Source organism: Phascolarctos cinereus, unplaced genomic scaffold, assembly GCF_003287225.1.
Source record: "Phascolarctos cinereus isolate Bilbo 61053 unplaced genomic scaffold, phaCin_HiC Scaffold_5;HRSCAF=322, whole genome shotgun sequence".
Classification (NCBI taxonomy): Eukaryota; Metazoa; Chordata; class Mammalia; order Diprotodontia; family Phascolarctidae; genus Phascolarctos; species Phascolarctos cinereus.
Window position 1 is genome coordinate 68735682 of NW_027555958.1, and position 14714 is coordinate 68750395.

At 38.4% G+C, this 14714-nt stretch overlaps 2 long non-coding RNA genes across 2 annotated transcripts in view; one reads left to right on the forward strand and one right to left on the reverse strand.

Annotated features, from left to right (window-relative positions):
* The first annotated feature begins 2678 nt into the window (after nucleotides 1-2678).
* Nucleotides 2679-4575, forward strand: LOC144457898 (uncharacterized). The gene is made up of 2 exons (XR_013487494.1): nucleotides 2679-3274; nucleotides 3898-4575. It is a non-coding gene; the product is annotated as an uncharacterized LOC144457898 (long non-coding RNA).
* Nucleotides 4576-8418: 3843 nt separating this feature from the next.
* The window catches only part of LOC110217589 (uncharacterized), a 46177-nt gene continuing 39881 nt past the window's right edge, over nucleotides 8419-14714 (reverse strand). The window contains exon 3 of the long non-coding RNA XR_002327081.2: nucleotides 8419-9616. This is a non-coding gene — a long non-coding RNA (uncharacterized LOC110217589). The remainder of the gene's footprint in view (nucleotides 9617-14714) is intronic.

Sequence of the window (14714 nt, forward strand, 5' to 3'; positions counted from 1 at the left end):
GTGGGGTGATTTGACTGAGTGACTCAATCAGCCCTCCACTACTTATACATATATGTCTATATACTTAAGGGTGGATATATACATATACATATGCATATACATATTTAAAGTCTAAGTTTTTGCAAGACCTATACTGTTCTATTTTTGTCTTTGTCTCCTCAGTGCTTAGATTCCTGATTTAACTGATCAATCAGTAAACATTTATTAATCACCTGCTGTTGTTCTTATTGTTTGGCCTTCATTTTCTAAGAGGACCAATGCCATCACAGGGTGATGCTTTACTCTTGCCTGAATTAGATTTAAGTGATTGCACAAAGTCATTGGCCACACTCGTTCTTCCAGAGTCATTGAAGTCCAATGACAAGGCTTAAAAGTCAAGAGGACTGGTGATGGCCCAGTATGTAGTGGATGACCTTGGCATCTTTGATGTCTGACCAAGTTCTAAGTACTCCACGATGCCTTCTTCAGCTGCCTCCATGGCTGTTGGAACAAATTGTTCTCATCTACCCATTCCACTGGGGGCAGACTTGTGGTAGACACCCCGTTAACTCACCAACAGATTTGTGGCCTGTTCGTTACCCTCAACGTGGTTTAGTCTGTCTGCCAGATGGTTTACTGGGGTCTGGCCACTGCAGATGCTACAGCTTCTTGGAGCCACAGGTGAGATCTGAGTGCCAGGTGGGCACCAAAAGGTAGTGAGCAGCTCTGAAAAGGGCTCAGCAAGCCCTCACACCAGAGGTGCTAGTCCTCCTTGAACACCCATACACCTCAGTCACCTGCTACAGACCAGGAAAGGTGACTAGATAACACAGCAGATAGAGTACTGGGTTGGAGTCAGGAATACCTGAGTTCAAATCTGGCCTCAGATACTTACTAGCTGTGACTAGCTGGCAAGTCACTTAATCCTGCTTGCCTCAGTTTCCTCATCTGTAAAATGAGCTGGAGAAGGAAATAGCAAACCATCCTACAGCATCTTTGCCAAGAAAGCCCCAAATGGGGTCACAAAGAATCAGATGTTGCTGAAATGACTGAAAAATCAAAATGTACCAAGCACAGTGCCAAGCAGGGTAAAACAAAAAGAGGCAAAACACAGTCCCTGCCCTCAAGGAATTCACAATCTAATGAGATAACATGCAAACAAATATATACAAAGCAAGCTACATAAAGGATAAATAGGAAATAATTAACAGAGGAAGGCATAAAAATTGAGAAGATTTAAGAAAGGCTTCCATGTAGACAGTGGGATTTTAGTTGGAACTTAAAGAAAGCCAGGGAAGTCAATGGGCAGAGTTGAGGAGGAAGAACATTCCAGGCATGGGGACAGCCAGAGAAAATGTCTGTAGCCACGAGATGGAGTGTTTTGTTCATATAATAGCCAGACGACCAGTGTCACCGGGTCCACAGAGTACACAGTAGGGACTAAGGTATAGGAAGAGTAGAAAGATACAAAGGGCAGGTTATGAAGGGCTTTGAATGCTGAAGAGAGGATTTTGTATTTGATCCTGGAGGTGAGTGGGGGTGGGGGGGATGGAGAGGGTGAAATCATCAGATTTGCACTTTAGGAAAATCACTTTGGTGACTGAATGGAGAATGGAATGGAGTCTGGACATGCAGGCAGAACCACCAGAAGGCTATTGCAATAGTCCAGGTATGAGGTGATGAGGGTCTGCACTAGAGTGATGGCAAAGTCAGAGGAGAGAAGGGGGTGTATTCGATGCAGGTGAAATCAATTTGAATGTTCTCTATCACAGTACAGATCATGACCCTGCCAACATTCTGCCAATTTATTACTATATGGCAGTAAAACATAGAATATAACAGTCTCCAAGGAATTAAAATGTATATCACACTGAGGTATTGGAGAGGAACATGGAGGATGTGATCAGGCTGCAACGTAAAACCAATGGGGAACATTGAAGAAAAACAAGAATAAAAGATTGTGAGGAAACCATAGGTGAGGTGGTGAGAAGGAACAACAGTGTTCAAAAGATCACCTTAACAATATATTGTATACAGAGGGTGAAAGCAAGTAAGGAGTTAAGGATGATCCCAGGTTGTGACCCTCAGAGACTGAGAGGATGGTGTTTCTGTCTACAGTAATAAGGAAGAGAGAATCTTTGTTGGTTGAATCCCATCAAAGAAAATTTAAGAGATGCATAAACTGTCTATGAAAATGCTGTTCCTCAGAGAAAACACATTACATAAAAGTTACAGCAGATGACATTAATATGGAATTTTATAGCTTCCTTACCTAAAAAACCATTGTACACAGAATGAAGTATAAATCTTAGCCCTAGTTTACACATATGGAAACTGCATCTCAGCGAAGGTAAGTGATTTGACAAAAGTCATGTGGTTAATGGATGGCATATCCAGAACTTGTATTGGAGCCTTCTAACTCCAACTCCATTCTGCTTTCTGCTATTCCATTTGGCCTCTTCCTAACATCCACAGCCACTAGTGACTCCTCCCAAAGCTTGTTTTTGTGTTTCTCTTCTATTACATATATGTTGACTCCTCTGATGGAATGCAAACTCTTTGAGAACACATTATTTCCTATACTCTTCTTCTTTGTATTCCAATACTTACCATAGTGTCTGGCACATTGCAGGCACTTAACAAATGCTTGTCGATTGATTGATTGATTATAAAAAATAATGGTCTTTGACTCACATCCATGTCCTCCCTTAAGTTTGGGAGGTCACCTTACTTTCTCCTAACATCACAAAAATATCAGTGGAATACCTTGGCTGCTTGCCTGTTGACCCTTGCCTTCATCCTGCATCTCTGACTATGACTAGTCAGTTCATGTTCTCTTCCTACCATATGTTTCCTGGACATTTTTGTGAGGATTGGCCCTAGCTGACAGATGTGATTTCATGTTTCATCACAGATTGACCCACATATATTCTGGAAAGTTCCTGTGTATCCAGTGCCTAATTTAGTCAGCTTTATCTAGGCAAGGAACGTGAGGTTCTCCTAAATATAATAAGCTTAGCAGGTCTATAAGGTTAGAAAACTTTCCTAGTTACAATGCCCTTGAGATCAATGAGGGAGGTGAAGGGTCATGGTCTAGGCCACCATTTGATTAGCTCCCAGTAAAGTCCCCCTTCTATTCAGTCCCAGTGATTTCCCAGCAACAACAATCAGATATAAGGATAGAGAAGCTGAGCTGTGGACTCTTGATTGGGGTGTGAATCCCACTAAAAATCTGGACTGTTACTTCTTGTGCTTGCTCATAGGATAAATGGACCAGGGAGGCATCTGCTTGCATGTGAGTAATAAACTGCTTCACTCGGTGAGCTTTTGAGCACTGGAGTTCCTTCTCACCACCTCACCTATGGTTTCCTCACAATCTTTTATTCTTGTTTTTCTTCAGTGTTCCCCATTGGTTTTATGTTGCAGTCTGATTTCACCCTCCATGTTCCTCTGCAGGACCTCAATGTGATATGCATTTTTAATTCCTTAGAGACTGTTATATTCTATGTTTTACTGCCATATAGTAAATTGCCAGGATGTTGGTAGGGTCATGATCTGCACTGTGATAGAAAACATAGAAACCTATGAACTCACAGATTATTTGAGTATTTGTTAATAATACTCTCATTGGTGGTAGGAGGAATAATTAGTGTGTTGGATAACAAGACCCAAAAAGATCTCCATATGATAGTGTTGGACTGGATCTACTTAGATAAATTTCTTAGAAATAAATGTAACAACTTACACTTGGGTTTAAAAAAATTAATATCACAAATACAACATGGGGGAGGGTGGAGCTAGATAGCAGCTTGCCTGAAAGAGATTTAGGGGTTTTAGGGGGTTGGCAACTGAATATGACTCAACAGTGTAATCTTTTAACCAAGAAATTTAATTCAATTTTGTCCTATATTAAGACAGGCATAAGCCCAGGACTAGAGAGGAGATAGCTCTACTTGATCAGACCAATATGGACCATATATATTGTGCTCAGTTCTGGACTCCACACTTTAGAAATGACATTGATGAGCTTGAGAAAATCCACAGGAATAAAATGAAGATGATGAAGGGTCTCAAGATCATACCATGAAAACTGGCTGAAGAAACCAGGAGTCACCAACCTGGAGAAGACTTATGGGAAACAGGAAACTATGTTCAAGTACTTGAAGGAGTGTACATTGGAAGAGGGATGATCTGTTCTGTTCTGCTAAGCTCTGGAGGACAGAACTAGGAGCAATCAGTAGAAGTTAAAGAGGGGAAAGGTTTCTAACAATTAGAACTACCCATAAGAAAAATGGGCTGCTTAGGAAATTAATGGGTTTCCCTTCATTAAAGATCAGGTCTTATAGTAAGAGCTGTATGACTGGTTTATGTGAGATCATTTTAAAAATATGATTCCATCTAGATGGACTTTTAGGTGCTATCTAACTTTGAGAACTCAATGAGTCAGATCATAGCCTATGTGTGCCTTCTTTCTCTGTGTGATATCTGTCCCTTGTACTTTGATCCTTACATCCTTTACAGAAAATCTGTTACTGAAAATCCCATGAAACAGCTAATTATTTAATTAAATAAATGCCTATATTTTTGGTGAGAACATTCTGATGGTTATTAATGATGTTAGAGATGACTTCTTATTATAAAAGGGTTACATATAGTAAACCTCTTACAAGAACTGAGATGAAAATAGTAAAATGAAAATATTTTCTGTTCACCAGCTTCAAGGAAGTTATTGAAAGACTTTTATTAGGAGTGGACTAATATTCTAACTTTTAAAGTTAGTCTTACTTTCCTTCAGTAGTCCTAAATTCCTAAGGAAATGAGTCACTGCCTGAATCAACTGATCCACTGCTTTACTTACGGTACATCTTTGTACCTTCCACAGAGTTTAACAAATGGCCTAGTAGAGTAGATGCTCAATAAACATTTGTTTCATTAGTAAGGGAATTTTCATTCTTAATAACTAATAAACTACAAAATTGGCTTTATTAAACTATGTTAATTTTTACTATCATGCTATCATTTAGTATTCCAAATGCATCTATTTAGGCATACATTTTTGTGACTAATTCAAAGAGCATAGTTCTCAAAAAAAAATTATGTACTGTAAAACCTATGTAAGAAACCACACATACTAACATATCACTTACATTAACAATAACCTATGGAACTAAAATGAAAATTTAGGTGAGTTTTCTAGATGTCTGCAAAGGACTGGAAATCAATCCTTCCTCTGATTGCTTCAACAAAATTCTTCCATCAAAGGGTGCTTTTGGTGAAAGGCATGAAAGTAAGTTTGCTAGCATTAAATTAAGCAAATTAAATGCTGTAAATGTCTGTTTATGCTGTTTTTAAATCATTTGATTTCAAATTCTTTGCCCACACAACAGATCACAAGACTGAGTCTCTTTCCTCTCAAGTCATTTTTACTGGAATTTGGTAATGACAGAACTTAGGTTTCTACTTGGTCAACTCAATTAACATAACATGGTCTACTGAGTGGCAGCATTGCCCTTTCCCGAAATTAGAAGGAAAAAATATATTTTAAAACTCCCTAGAAGATGTCTCACAAAGGAAGAAAATGCTATGTCTGTACTATAAGCCTTAATCATTTAGTAGCTGTGTGGCCATGGCTCTATCACTGTCTAGTAAAGACAAGGTCATAACTCTTGAAGAAAATAGGTCAGTCTTAATGGAAACATTATAACTAGCATGGGAGAGTTTTATGAAAGACAAAATAAAAGAAGTTAAATAAAAGATTCAGGGTTACTTAACTGTTTTCTTTTAAAAACTAGCTTCCAATAGGCAGCTGGTGGTGCAGTGGATAGAGCACTGGGCCTGGAGTCAGAAAGACGTGAGTTCGAATATGGCCTCTAACACTAACTTGCTATGTGACCCGGGACAAGTCACTTAACCCTGTTTGCCTCAGCTTCCTCATCTGTCAAATGAGCTGGAGAAGGAAATGTATCTTTGCCAAGAAAACCCCAAATGGGGTCATGAAGAGTTGGACAGGACTGAAAGCCCTGACAGTAGTAACAATAGGCTTTCAAGAAAGCATCAAATTGAAACCTAATCAGCCTATGTAACAGAGATAAAGTCAGCTATAGCTCTAAGAGGTATCCAGTATAATTTTGAACCAAACCAAACCAACAAATGAAAAAACCACCAAGATTATTTGGAATGGGGAACAATTAGACATTTGCTGCACTTCTAGACAGCTTGACATTACTACGAAATGATATAAGTAGTCTAGACACTGCTTTCCTGAAGGGCTATAGGAATGTGCTTTCTTATGTGAAAATTCCCTGCCTTCAGAAAGAATAATGGAAGAGTTCATGTACATTGATGTAATCAGTCATCCATTAAGATTTTACACATTTCTCAGAATATTTTAAAACCCCCCACAATGTTGCCCAAACTTACTGACTCTCCTAGCTTCATATACCCTTATCAGTCTTCTAACTTTGTAGATTTAACTTCTCTACATTTTCAAAATGTTATAATTCTTCAGCTATACTTGGGATTGAAAAGCTTAGCTATGAAATCAGTTGGTTTATCTATAGGGTCTGTTTCTCTCCTTATGGCTATATGTAATAAAGAACAATATCTTGACTAAGCAAGAAAGTAAGTCAGTTCTTCAGCAAAGGTGAGGAAACTGAGGTACAGAGAGATTAAATGACTCCCAAAATCATATACATAGTAAGTAGAAATGTAGGTGCTTGAACCTATCTCTTCTGACTCTGATTCTTTTTTTTGGGGGGGGGGAGTTGGGCAATGGGGTAACCCATTGACTTGTCCAGGGTCAAACAGCTGGTAAGTGTTATATGTCTTAGGCTGGATTTGAACTCAGGTCCTCCTGAATCCAGGGCTGGTGCTCTATCCACTACGCCACCTAGCTGCCCCCCTGGCTCTGATTCTAATGTCATTTCCATTACACCATGATCCTGAGAATGAAGATTTAAGGGATCTCAGAAGTCACTTAATTTAATACAAACCATGAATCCTATCTTCAACATAGTGAATTCAATTTAATTCAGTTAAGCTTGTTGTGGTTCAATCATTTTCAGTCATGTCTGATTCTTCTGGCAAAGATACTAGAGGGGTTTGCCATTTCCTTGTCCAGCTCATTTGACAAATGAGGAAACTGAGGCAAATACAGTTAAGTGACTTGCCCAGGGTCACACAGCAAGTAAGTGTCTCAGGCTGCATTTGAACTCAGGTCTTCCTGATTTCAGACTTTGCTACTCTATCCACTACTGCAGCTAGCTATCATACATTTATCCCTCAGTGCCTGAATCACCTGCCATATAATAGGTGCTTATGTGTCAGATGAGCCAGGCACCAAGCAATAAAACAAATCCAAAACAAAACAGTCCCTGATGTTGAGATTATAATCAACTAGAGGCAAAAATAACTTATACACAGAGAAATAAGTACAAAATACATATGAAATAAACACAAAGTAATTTCTGAGACAGAACTAACATTTGAGGAAATCAGGAAATCGTTTTTGTTGGATGTGAGATTTGAGTTGAACCTTAATGGGAGCTAGAGATTCCAAGAGGTGAACAAGTGGGGAGGGTGCATTCTTGTATGCAAAGGAGAGATGGAATGTCATGCATTGGATGTAGCAAGTAAGTACATTCTCTGCATGAGGGAGTGTAATGGATGGATCCTCAGATGTCTGCTGATTTTGCTGTTCATCGTATGAAATAAGGAGGAAATACATTTTAAACACGCATAAACACTATCTAGACAGTTTTTGGACATTAAAAGATAACTTCTTCCCTCATGAAATATATGAGGATAGCCCTAAAGGATAAAACTGGGGCTTTTTCTTCATTGTTTTCTTCAGAAGATTCACTCAGTACACTGCCCCTCAGGAATTAATAACATAATGAATTCTATTCTTGCTCCAAGAATTAGAAATGAATAAGGGCAGCTGTAACATTTCTTGACTTGAAACCTAAGGTCATAAGGACCCTTCAGGGTGTGAGTTACATGCTAGAGATAACTGAAATATATTATTCCAAAACTCTAATGTTCTGAGGCCTCATTGATGTGGGTATTCACTCCAAGTACCGAGTTCACAACCCATTACTCACTGAGTTCACAAGACACCCATACTTACCAATCTAAGTGCCTCTTGTCCATGTCCTACCAGAAATTTTCCACTGAGGTTCTTCTGAATGAGCTGGGTGCCTTTCTTCAATTCTCTTCACATTGTGTGAAACCAATGGCGCACAAGGTCAGCCCCTCATTCCCACTACGTGACCAAGTCCATCATTTTTCCCAGTCATGCATTTCTTCAATGATACCATTTACGTGACTTCTCTTGAATAATTCTTCATTTGTAATGTACTGCAGCCTGCTCATTCATACTATATTTCTCTCCCACAGCTTCAATGCTGTGCCATTCAGCATTTTTATGAATTAGAAAAATTATAATCCACAACTTTAATATTTCAAAGATTTATGTCCACAATTCACAGCCATACAATATGCCTGGAATGATCTGTAAATTCATTATTAAACTAGCCTATGCAAAGGCACAAAGAATGAGTAAATAAATGGCAAATAAATGGCAAAGGCTCATGGGGCCCTTAGAAGGTTTATTCCACCGAGTAGTTGCTAGCAGAACGATACTATTTGTATTTAGTATTCAACTACCTGTGCATATTAAAAGTAAAATTACAAGGGTCATCAAATTTTATATTTAAAGTGTGTGGGGGTAATCAGCATATTGCAAGAAGATGTAAATCAAGAAAAAATGCCTTGCTGGTGCTATGTTCCACAACTTTTGAAGGGTATAAATGTAGTTGTTTGTTTTTTTCATCTTTCCTCCTATGAGTATCCATTGTAATCTACTATATGTATTAAAACTCAGATTGAATTTTTTCTATCCCATTACGATTTAAATAATTTAAAATAACCTAATAAAACTGAGAAATGAAGGCTTTCCTCCAAAGGAGATAACTAAGTATAATAACTCTTTTGAATGACTACCATATAGAGATTAATAATTTAGATTTAAACTTTTGAAAGCATTTTCACATTAGCACTTTATCCTTAAAGTATAAATGTTGTAACTTAACAAATGAGAAAATTAAGATATAGAAAGTTTTTAGTGGCAATGGTGGCACTAGAGTTTAATCAATTCATCAATCAAGCATTAGTTAAGTGACAGCTACTGTGCTAAGCACTATGCCAGGTGGTGGGGATACAAAAGCAAAAGCAAATGGTCCTGGTGCTCTGGGAGCTTGACGCTCTAATGTGGGAGATAGCAGATACATATACAGGTTTATACAAAATTCATATAAGTTAGCTACAAATGTAATGGGGGCGAGGAGGATTGGTTAATAAAGGTTCAGCCTTTGGAACATAAGCAGACGTTCCTTGCCTACCTCACTTATTTGTCAGTCATATCTTGCTTTATAAGTTACCAGGCAAGGTCTCTTGTGGATAAGAGAGACTAGATGACAGTACAGCTGTGTGGATTCCGAAGAGGTGAAATACCAGGATGCAAAGGCCAAAGGCAATGTGACGGCATCTGTAGTGGAGTGCCATGGGGATCTGGGCTTTCTTTCCTGCTGTTCAGCATATTTAGGAATGATTTTGGATGAAGAAGGAGATGGCATACCTATCAAATGTGAAATAGAAACAAGGTCAGGATAGCTGACAAACTGGATGACAGAATCATGGTCCAAAAAAGATCTCAAAAGGCTAGAACAATGGACTGAAATTAATAAAAATTAATTTTAACAGGAATCAATGTAAACTCCTACACTTGGATTTTTAAAAAAACTTCATAAATACAAAAGGATATGGCAGACTGTAGAGGGACCCTGGGTTCTTGCAGGCTATGTTAGTAAATTCTGGCAAGTTCCACCAAGCTGGAAATACTGAGTATATGCCTGGTGACTCTTCTGTTACTGTCATCTCAGGATGAGCCCAGTCAGGTTCCAAGAGGCTTGTCATCAGAAAGCAGACTAAAAGGTAATAAATGACCTTTTTGGCCAAGGAGGCAGTTAGGTGGCTCCGTGGACAGATCACCAGATCAAGAAGACCTGAGTTCAAATCCTGCCTCAGACACTTGCTAGTTGTATGAACCTGTCCAAGTCACTTAACCCGTTTACCTCAGTTTCATCAACTCTAAAATTCGATAACAGTGGCACCTACTTCTCAGGATTGTTGTGAGGATCAAATGAGGTGATATTTATAAAGTGCTTAGCACAGTGCCCAGCACACAGCGGCATATAAATGCTTATTCCTTTATTCTCTTCCCACTCCTCAGTAGCAGAAGCAGATAAAGAATAAGTTTTTTTATGTATATTTTTACTGCTATCCCATATGCCTCAAAGGCTCTCCCTCCTCACCTTTCGGACTCCTGGTTCCCTGGCTCCCTTCAAATCCCACACAAAATCTCACCTTCTCTAAGAAATCTTTTCAAATTCCCCTTAATGCTAGCACCTTCCCTCTGTTGACCATCTCCAATACATGCTGTTCATATCTTGGTTTTTTGGGGTTTTTTTTTGTGAGGTAATTGGGGTTAAATGACTTGCCCAGGTCATAGCTAGTGTCAAGTATCTGTCACCAGATTTGAACTCAGGTCCTTCTGACTCCAAGGATGGAGCTTTATCCACTGTGCTACTTAGCTGACCCCATATCTTGTTTTCACATGGTTGTTTGCATATTGTCTCTCCCCCATTAGACTGTGAGCTCCTTGAGAGGAAGGATTATTTTCTGCCTTTCCTTGTATCCTCAGCTCTAACCGCTTAATAACTGATTCTTCTCCCTCTTCACCTTTGTCTTTTAGCTTTTTTCAAGACTCAGTTCAAATTCTACCTTCTGCAGGCCTTTCACAGTTCCCTCCCCCTGCTAGTGACTCACCACCTTCCATTTACACTGTATATATCTTTTATGTATAATTTTTTGCATGTTGTCTTCCCCATAAAAAATGTAAGCTTCTGGGGGCAGCTAGGTGGTGCAGTGGATAGAGCACCAAGCCTGGAGTCAGGAGGACCTGAGTTCCAATCTGGCCTCAGACACTTGACACTTACTAGCTATGTGACCCTGGGCAAGTCACTTAACCTTGATTCCCTTGCCAAAAAAAAAGAATGCGAGTTCCTTGAGGTCACATTTTTGCCTCTCTTTATACCACCAGCACTAAGCACAGTGCCTGGCACTTACAAAGTACTTAAGAAATCCTTGTTGATTGATTTATTGATTATTGATCAGTCCTGATTTTGGGCCTTCAAGAAGCCTAACACAGGCAGCACTAAATGGGAAAAAGAAAAAGCAAAGCACAGACATAGCAAAAACAAAACTAAACACTGTAATGCCTGTCCCTCCCCCAACTCCTGAAGGAGCAATTGAACATGAAAGTACAAAGACAAATATCCAAGCCTTCACCTTTCCCTGCTTGAAAGGACTAAGTCCCAGATCTAAATGATCAGATCCATGAGGTGAGTGCTGCCAAATCCCCTGGTAGTGCATAGTTGACATTGGAATGAGGTCAGTCAGCAGTTGACAAAAGAAGATTTACTTAGGCACAGCAGAAAAATATTCAACAAGGTCATGTAGAGAGGGCTTACCGAGCTGATTTAGCAGAGCAACGCCCCTCCCTCTCTAATTGGTCCGTCATGGCCCTTTAGTCAAGCATCAGATTATGCCTGGAGTTCTACTTTTTTTAACTTTGGCAATCAGGAAGTAATGAGCCTTTGGTTCCCTGAGTCAATTAAGTCTCAAGAACAGTTTTAATAACTTTTAAGGAGAAATCTCTCTAACTTGCAAAGAGGCAGATGGTTGGGATATTGCTCACACTACACCCTTACAGGCTACCACATCACTGGTAGTACAGTCTCCCTTGACTGGAGAGCAAAGATTGTCTTTACTTCTGTATTTGTATTCCAGGAGCACATATTGGCACTGTGAAGGTGAATGGAATAAACTCACCTATAAAATGAAAGCTGATAGAAGAATGGATTTGAAACCAGGATTCAACAACATGTTGTTTATAAGAGGTACATTCAGAATAGACAAACACACACAGAGTTAAAATAGGGGGCTAGAACAGAAGCTATCATGCTTTAGCTGAAGTTAAAAAAAAAAGTAAAAAACGCTGAAGAGGTAGCAATTATGTTCTCTGAAAAAGCAAAACTAAAAATAGACCTAATTAAAAGAGATAGGGAAACTAAATTTTGTTAATAGGCACCATAAAATACATTTTGAATGACTAGGCTGGGTATATGCCAGGAATGCAGAGATGCCTTAATATTAGGAAAACTTTAAGAATAATTGACTATATCAATAAAAAATCATATAATTATCTCAATAGATGCAGAAAATGACTTTTTACAAAATATAACACCCATTCCTATTAAAAACACTAGAAAGCATAGCAACAAATGGAGCTTTTCTTAAAATGGTAAGTAGTATCTATATAAAGATAAGAGCAAACATTATCTTCAAAAGGGTATCAACTAGAAGCCCTTCCAATAAGATCAGGGGTGAAGCAAAGATGTCCATTATCACTATTATTATTCAGTATTGTACTAGAAATGCTAGCCATAGCAATAAGCATTGTTATGGCACATGGTAAGAGCTTATTAAATGCTTTTTCAGTCAGTCAACCATTCTTCCATCCATTCTTCCTCCTTTCTCCAAAGTGATTAATACCTTTATGTTTTTCTGTTCTCTTGGTCAAATTTTTTTCTCAGTCTTTCTTCACAGTGAGGTATGAACATGAATAAAACATACACACACACACACACACACACACACACACACACACACACACACACACACACACACCCCAAGGAGTAGAAGTCAATCATCAGAATTTTCCCAGCCCCACTTAAAACCTACACAACACCCCTGGTTTCCTATTCTGACTGCACATAAGAATGACACTGGCTAAGCCAGAAAAATAAGCTTCTTTTGGCAATACAATTTCAAAATATGTTCTGATAGTTGGCCAGTTTGAGGCCAGGTGCTTTCACTTATTGGAAGTGAATCATTTACTTTCTATAAATCACAGCTCTTAACATCTTTTATAATAAAGAGAAAGCTGAAAAAACACAGCTGCTGTTGTCATGCTAAGAGACAAAACAGTCTTTTAACACTCATTAGCATCTATGTTATCTCTAGGCTTGTAGTCAAGCTTCCTTTTCCTTCACTGATTTGGTCCTTTTCCTTCATGTTCTTTTTCTACAGCTGATCAAAATCAAAACCTAGCATTCCAATGAATTATTGCTAACAGCATAAATAAAATTTCACTGGAAGACAAAAAAGTGTTATTGAAGCAAGAAGTTACAAAAATACTAAAATTATCATATCTCCTTCTGAGACTCTGGGAACTGAGTGAAATTGAAAACCAAAAAAGGGGGTTAAAAAATTCAAATTTATATCTATACTTACTTAAGCCAGGCACAGAAGGGTACTTATTTCTAGACTGCATATAGGTAAAACAAGGATGCATGGAATCAAGCCCCTTCAAACATCAGGAAACTTCAAATATTAAAGTCTCTTGTTTCTTACAAAAACTTTTTGATAAAATGTCACACTGAATTTAATAATACATAGAAAGAGAATGACCTTGAGAAAATATTCTAACATTGTTAAAACTTTCATAACAATGCCCCTTTCTTCCCAAAACAACAGCAGCAGCAACAGAAGCTTGCTACAAGTTAGAATCCAATTGCTTCAGTTACTTTATTCAAATGAAACTTTAATTACAAAAATATAAAAATCTTTCTGAAGAACTGGAATCAATTGTTTCTAGAACAGGACCCCCCAGTTTGTATTAAAATATAATTGTTTAAAAATCTAGGAATGACAAAAACAATCAATAGTTGAAATAGTCTCGCTCTATGTTGTTACTGTGTGGTTGAAACTCTTCAGATTTGTTTAAGAAAGATAATTATCTATAGAGATTTATATTGAATGAAATCTTCCCATCACGGAGAAACTTCTACCTCGGAGAGCTACTTTCATGGGCTCTGTCCCTGTGGGACTGCCAACCAAAACCACTACTTGAGGATGGACTCCAGACATGTTTCACTTCATTTGCCTTACTTCTCCTCCTTGATAGCGACCTTGTCCTTACTGTAGAGTCAATTCTCTTTACGCACACCCCTTCCAATTTTACTTCCTCCCCTCCCTTCTAGTTTTCCTTTATGTATTGCCTTCCATTAAAATGTAAGTTCCTTGATTGTATGTATGTGTTTGTTTATGTGTGTGTATGTGAATGTATCTGATTGTGCTTAGAACAGTACATGCTGTATAGTAAGTGCTTAATGTTTTCCCTTCCTCTCCTCCTTCCTTTCTCTTTCTTTCTTTCTTTCTCTTTATTCTCTCCTCTCTCTCTCTCTCTCTCTCTCTCTCTCTCTCTCCATGTAAAAAAAAATGATACCCATTTCACATACTGGAGGATATTCTGAATTACAGATTATTTTGTACAATCGTATTTTTTACTATGTAGTTTTGCCAGGATTCAAAGTCAAGCCTGCCAGTCTGTAGCTTGCAGACTTCATTCTCTTCTCTTTCTTGCAAATAGGGACAAAATTGTGCATCTCCAATCCCATAGTACCTTTCTCATTTTTCATGAATTTTGTCTATGGCTCAGTAATCACAGCTTCCAGTTTGTTTGTTGTTTGTTTTCTTCAATTGTCTGGGATGTAGTTCATCTGGTCCAGGTGACTTGAACTCATAGAGAATACTAAGCGCTCTCTTACTAG